The sequence below is a fragment of the Megascapheus bottae genome, chromosome 5, assembly GCF_031878675.1.
Source record: "Megascapheus bottae isolate mThoBot1 chromosome 5, mThoBot2.hap1, whole genome shotgun sequence".
Lineage (NCBI taxonomy): Eukaryota > Metazoa > Chordata > Mammalia > Rodentia > Geomyidae > Megascapheus > Megascapheus bottae.
The window spans coordinates 32,231,980-32,237,750 of record NC_143513.1 but is presented as its reverse complement, the minus strand read 5'-3'; the positions used below and the strand labels follow the sequence as shown (position 1 = coordinate 32,237,750).

The 5,771-nt window shown below is 33.0% G+C and overlaps 1 non-coding gene across 1 annotated transcript; it reads right to left on the bottom strand.

Annotated features, from left to right (window-relative positions):
• Positions 1-3,567: 3,567 nt before the first annotated feature.
• LOC150063194 (small nucleolar RNA SNORD36) lies at positions 3,568-3,653 on the bottom strand. The gene has a single exon (XR_016535582.1). It is a non-coding gene; the product is annotated as a small nucleolar RNA SNORD36 (small nucleolar RNA).
• Positions 3,654-5,771: the final 2,118 nt, after the last annotated feature.

The window sequence follows — 5,771 nt, the reverse complement described above, 5'->3', positions numbered from 1 at the left end:
AGATTTCAGCCTCCTGAGTTCTAGGATTAAAGGCAGGTGCCATTGTCACTTGTTTCATTACATTTTTATTTTAAAGTTTTTGATAAAATTCCACATAACTTTCAATATACTAAATCTCTGATTATTATACCGATTTCCTATCTCTCTGACTTCTGATAGTGTCAAATATAATGTAGAGGATTCTTTTTGAAGCTAGAAAATTTATATTTATTTTCTGTAGTTTGTTTTTGGAGAGTTCTGATGGCCCTGCTTGATCCATAATACTAATATATTCATTGTGTCTCCTCAAGAATTCTAGTACAAACATTCAATTGCTGAAGCCTAGGTAAGTAGTGATGTCCTCAAGAGTGCAACCTGCACTGTAAGTCAATATTGAAAGTGTTGATTATTTACTAGGGCTTGTAAACACGTTCCAATCCTAGGAAGAAGAGTGACTGTTTAATACTAGAGTCCTGCTGTGCCTGTGAGCTGACAAGTACGTTATGCTCTCTCTGCCTTTGTTTCCTCCATTTTAAATGTTAATTTTAATAACATTGTCCTCAAGGATTGCTTATAAGGTGAGTTTAGTTGAAATGTCTCAAATCTTACTGGCACAGAATCCATTTTTGTACAGCATTAGCTTCCATTTATAAAAGTATAAATAAAATACTGTAAAATGTTGTATAACATTCTACAAGGTAAAAAAATGATTTCCTAAAAGTAATTACGACAATAGTAACGGTTTATGTAAATAACTTTTGAGAGCTTTAATAAATAAAATCATTTATATGAACAGAAAAGTAAATGTCTGGTTCACTCTTCAATTTCTTTATACAAAATATATAAAAGGAGCTGGGAATTTGGCCTTGTGGTAGAGTGCTTGCTTAGCATGCACAAAGACCCAGGTTCGATTCCTCAGTGCCAAATACATAGAGAAAGCCAGAAGTGGTGTTGTGGCTCATGTGGTAGAGCTCTAGCCTTAAGAAAGCCCAAGGACAATGCTCAGGCCCTGAGTTCAAGGCCTAGGACTGGCAAAAAAATTAAATACATATATATATATTCATTATTTATTGCTTTTTTATTTTACTTTGAAACATAGTATTTTCTTGTTTTCTGTGCTTATCAAGTACTTGTTTTATTACTGATATCTCAAGAATTCCCATGATAGATCTAGCCATAGTAATATGTAAAGATGGATACCTTTTCTTTTGTAAAGCCCTAGATTAAATATTCTGAGAACTATAAATATTGTATCAAGGACTTCTCCATTTGCCTAGGGTGAGGGAAGAGTAATGGAGTTGAGAGCTATGGAACAAGTTGTAAAACTTTAAAAATAAATCTGGACTTCTTCTTCTTACTGACTCTTGTCTAGGCTGGCCTCTTGCCTAATTTACCTTGTAGAACATATTTTATTATGTCCCATAACTCATAGAATTTCCTGAATTGTATCAGTTTGAAGACCTTATACAAAATCTGAATTCTTTAAAAAAATACTTTAAAATATATTCTCTACTACTAGCAGAGATCTGCAATAGAGCAAAATCTTGATACATAAGGCCATATAGTACGAAGCTAATTGAAAGGACCTCCAGAATATTGAAACAAAAGCCATATAATGAATGATTGTTGTCCTTAATGTACTATGTTGTCTCTCATCTCCTTTGCTGTCCCTTGGTTATCTCATATTGTTATAGTATCTCACTTTGTTATCTGATATCTTGAATTTATCTGTATTTGGTTATTTGAAATTTGATAGGGAAGGGGGGAAAACCAAGACGGGTGTGGGGTGTGTGGGGGGGAGGGAAATGGGTACATCAACCAAAGAGAAAAAAAAAACTTGCTTCCATTTCCTAGAGTTCATTTTGATAAATACTATTTTATATGATCAAAGGCACATATCCCCCTATGTGGTACTCTCCTAAGAATATCATATTTTAGTCTTAGTGCATGAATGCCTTGAGACCTGTATAGTTTATCATGTCCCAGGGTATTTTTTTCTTTTAAGATCCAGTGTTTTTACTTGTAGATTTATTAGGCACATTCTATTTACTTACTATTATTATAGTCTAAGGATCAAATTTACAATGGAGAGATTCTTGGAGGAATGTATTGTTTGAGAGAAAGATTGAATAAAATGCAACACATCAATCCTCAAGATTCTCCGCCCTGAAATTATTTTTTTATTATTAGCAACCATAAAACATATTATTAGTAATTATTTTTATTATTTTTGGGAGTAATGGGAGCTTGAACTCTGGGCCTGGGCACTGTCCCAGAGCTCTCCAGGTTAAAGCTACCACCCTACAACTTAAGCCACAGCCCCACTTCCCCTTTTCTAGTGATTAATTGGAGATAAGGGTCTTTTGGACTTTAATGCCCGAGCTAGCTTTGAACTGTGATCCTCAGATCTCAGCCTCCTGAGTAACTCGGATGAGCCACCACACCCAACATTACATAAATAGTTTTATAAATTCTTCTAATTAATATGCAAAATTTCATGACAAAACAATAATTTTCAGATTAGATATTTATTGACAGTAATTTAATTTTTGAACTGATTTTATAATTTTGGCATATATTCAAGAAAGGAACCCTTCATGAATAAAACAGAGCCTAATTAATCCACATAGCAAGTAAGGAAGAGTCAAACCATCTAACTATATTATTTTGCATGGAGACAGATTTTATATCATTTGTAACTAATATAATCCAAATCAAAATACCTAATGATGATGCAATTTCACTAAAATCTATCAAAGGGCTTAATTTAGAGCAGGAATTACCTATTGACTAAAAGCTGGGCAAGTTGATTAATAATAACTCGATTAAATAATTAATAAACATATCAACAAAAAGCAATTGTTCTTTTAGAATTTTCCTAGACTAAGATTTCCATGTCAAGGCAGATAGAAATAATCTTTTTTTTTTTTTTAAATGGGTCATGGGGCTTGAACTAGGCTTGGGCACTGTCCCTGAGCAATTGAGCTAAGGCTACCACCCTACCCTTCAGCCAAGTCCCACTTCCCATTTTCTAGAGGTTAACTGGAAATAAGAGTCTCAGGTCCTTTTGTGTTAGGGCTGGCTTTGAACCTTGATCCTTAGATGTCAGCCTCCTGAGTAGCAAGGATTAAAGGCCTGAGCCATCATGCCCAGCTAGGTACAAATAATCTTAAGAAAGAACACAGCTCTTGCTTTCTGCCTCTGGCCAAAATGGACTAACAGGGAAACTTTATAAAACTAACAAAATTGCCAAAAAGCTTCTATAACAAAACTGTGAACCTACGATGGAAGAAATCAAAGTTTTAAATAAATGTAAAATTAAATAAACAATAGTATACTCATATTAGGAAAAAAGAGTTATATTAAGTTGCCAGTTTTTCCCAAACTGATTTATTTACTAAATACAAGCTAAATGAAAATCTCAACAATGTATTTTGTGAATATCAACAAATTAATTCTAATATTTTTGAAGGAAAACAAACCAGAATAGCCAAATCAAGCCAAAAGATAATGACGATGCCTGATAAGACTCATTTAAGATTTACTTTGTAATATAGTAATCAAGGTTGTATGTAGATGCAAAGGTTACATGATTCAGAAATAAAAATGTCATAAATTTTGACCATCACAACTAGATTCAGCTGATACTTGACAAAAGAAAAGCATCACTTCAATAGAGAAAAGTTATTTTGCAATAAATACAACCTGAAATGCCCATTAATAAATGAATGTGACATACATTATACCTTTCACAGAACTGAACTTACAGTCAGACATAGGCCCAAATTTCTGGATAATAATGCTGAAGAACATCCCTATAATATTAGCAATCAGGTTTTATTAATTTTACATTGTTTTGTAATTGTGCAACATGCTCTGTGAAAATTAAAATAACTTGAAGTCTGTGAAAATTAGAAATTTCTACTCTGCTAAAATATTTTTAGAAAAATGAAAAGACAGTTCACAGACTGGGATGCATACATATATAATGTATATATTTATATACATACATACTTACAAAATACTAATTTGATAGTTGTTTAAACTCAAAATACTTTAAAAATGTTTTAAATTTAACCGTGAGTAAATATGATCAATTAAAAATGGATAAAAGACTTAAACACAAACTCAGTTAATGTAGATGTGGAGATTGTGAGCAACAAGAATGATATTAAACATATGTTATTATGGAATTGCAGAAGCTGTGACATAACATTTTAAGCATTAAGACATATAGAAGATAGATAGATCGATAGTTTGATAGATAGATTAAACCGGCAATACCAACTGCCAGCTAGTCTTATTCATTGCTGGTATTCATCCAAAATTGTGATATTTTGATAGAGATTTTGCATCTCTTTGAAAGCTAACATGTATCTCTCTCTCATCATGAAAGAGAAAACTTATTCCACATGCCTGGTAAAGATAAGGCTTGCAAAACTATTTGGTGTATGATGGGAAATACATATATACTTTGTTCTTTGGATGCCCATACTGACAATTTTGTTTGGCTTGTGAATGTTGTAAACATCCAAATGAATTTTGGCAGAAAAAGTGACACCCAATCTATAAATGCAACAGTTATATCATAGGTGCTTACTCAAGTAAACTGGCAATTGATGACAGTACTAAAACATGTGCAAAAATATTTATAGCATTACTATTTTAATTGCTGAGACACGAAGTAAACATCCTTTCTTCAGCATAATCTTTAATAAATGGGACATGAATTCATCATTTCATTGGAAAAATATTTAATATTAAAAGTAATTGAGTTCAGAGATAGAGTGTGCATTGTCAGCATATGCAAGTCTTTATATATTTTTTCTAAAACTAAAAGCACAAAAGTAGATTTTTAAAAGAAATGAGTTATGAATCAAGGAAACATCTCTAGAAACAGAATGGGCATTTGCCATACTGAAAAACATCTGTAAAGCTCACATATTGTTTGGTTCTAAATATTTGACATTGTGGAAAAGGCAAACTATAAAGACAGTGGAAAAACCAGTAACTGCCTGAGCTCAGAGAGAAAGGAAGAAAACTGAACAGATGAGAACATCTTCTGAGTGCTAAGGAGAATCCACAAAAGCACTATAGCAAGCAATGCAAAGTATGAAAGATTTAATGACTTCCTCCTATGTTCAGGAATAACACCAGCATATTCACCTTCTGTATTTGTACTCAGTGATGTATTAAACATTTCAAAATCTGCAAAAATCAGAAAGAAAGCTGCAGCATGGTCTTTATTAACAGTGACATATACATAATATGTAGAAAATCAAATAGAAACTGCCAATAGTCTAATAAGTATGTTAGCAAACTTACCCAATGCAGTATCAAGGAGTCCAGTCTCCTAAAAATAAACAATCAGACATTGGAAACAATGAACATGAGCATTTACAGTAGTTTGGGATTATACAAAACATGTTTAGACAAACAGAAATAGATATACAAAGCCTTAAAAGTTTAACTTTAGTCAAGTGCGGTGGCTCACACCCATAATTCTAGCTACTCAGGAGGCTGAGATCTGAGGTTCTCAGTTCAAAGGCAGCCCAGTCACTAGAGTCCATGAAACTTATCTCCAATTAATCACTAAAAATGGGATTGGGGCTGTGGCTCAGGGGTAGGGCAGTAGCCTTGAGCAGAAGAGCTCAGGGACAGGGTCCAGAGTACAAGCCACATGGCCCACCAAGAAAAAAAAATAAGTTTAACTTTTAAAATACTGATGAGACAAATTCATAACACAAGAATAAGAGGAAAATCATCAATTTGTTCATGGTTCAGAAGATTCA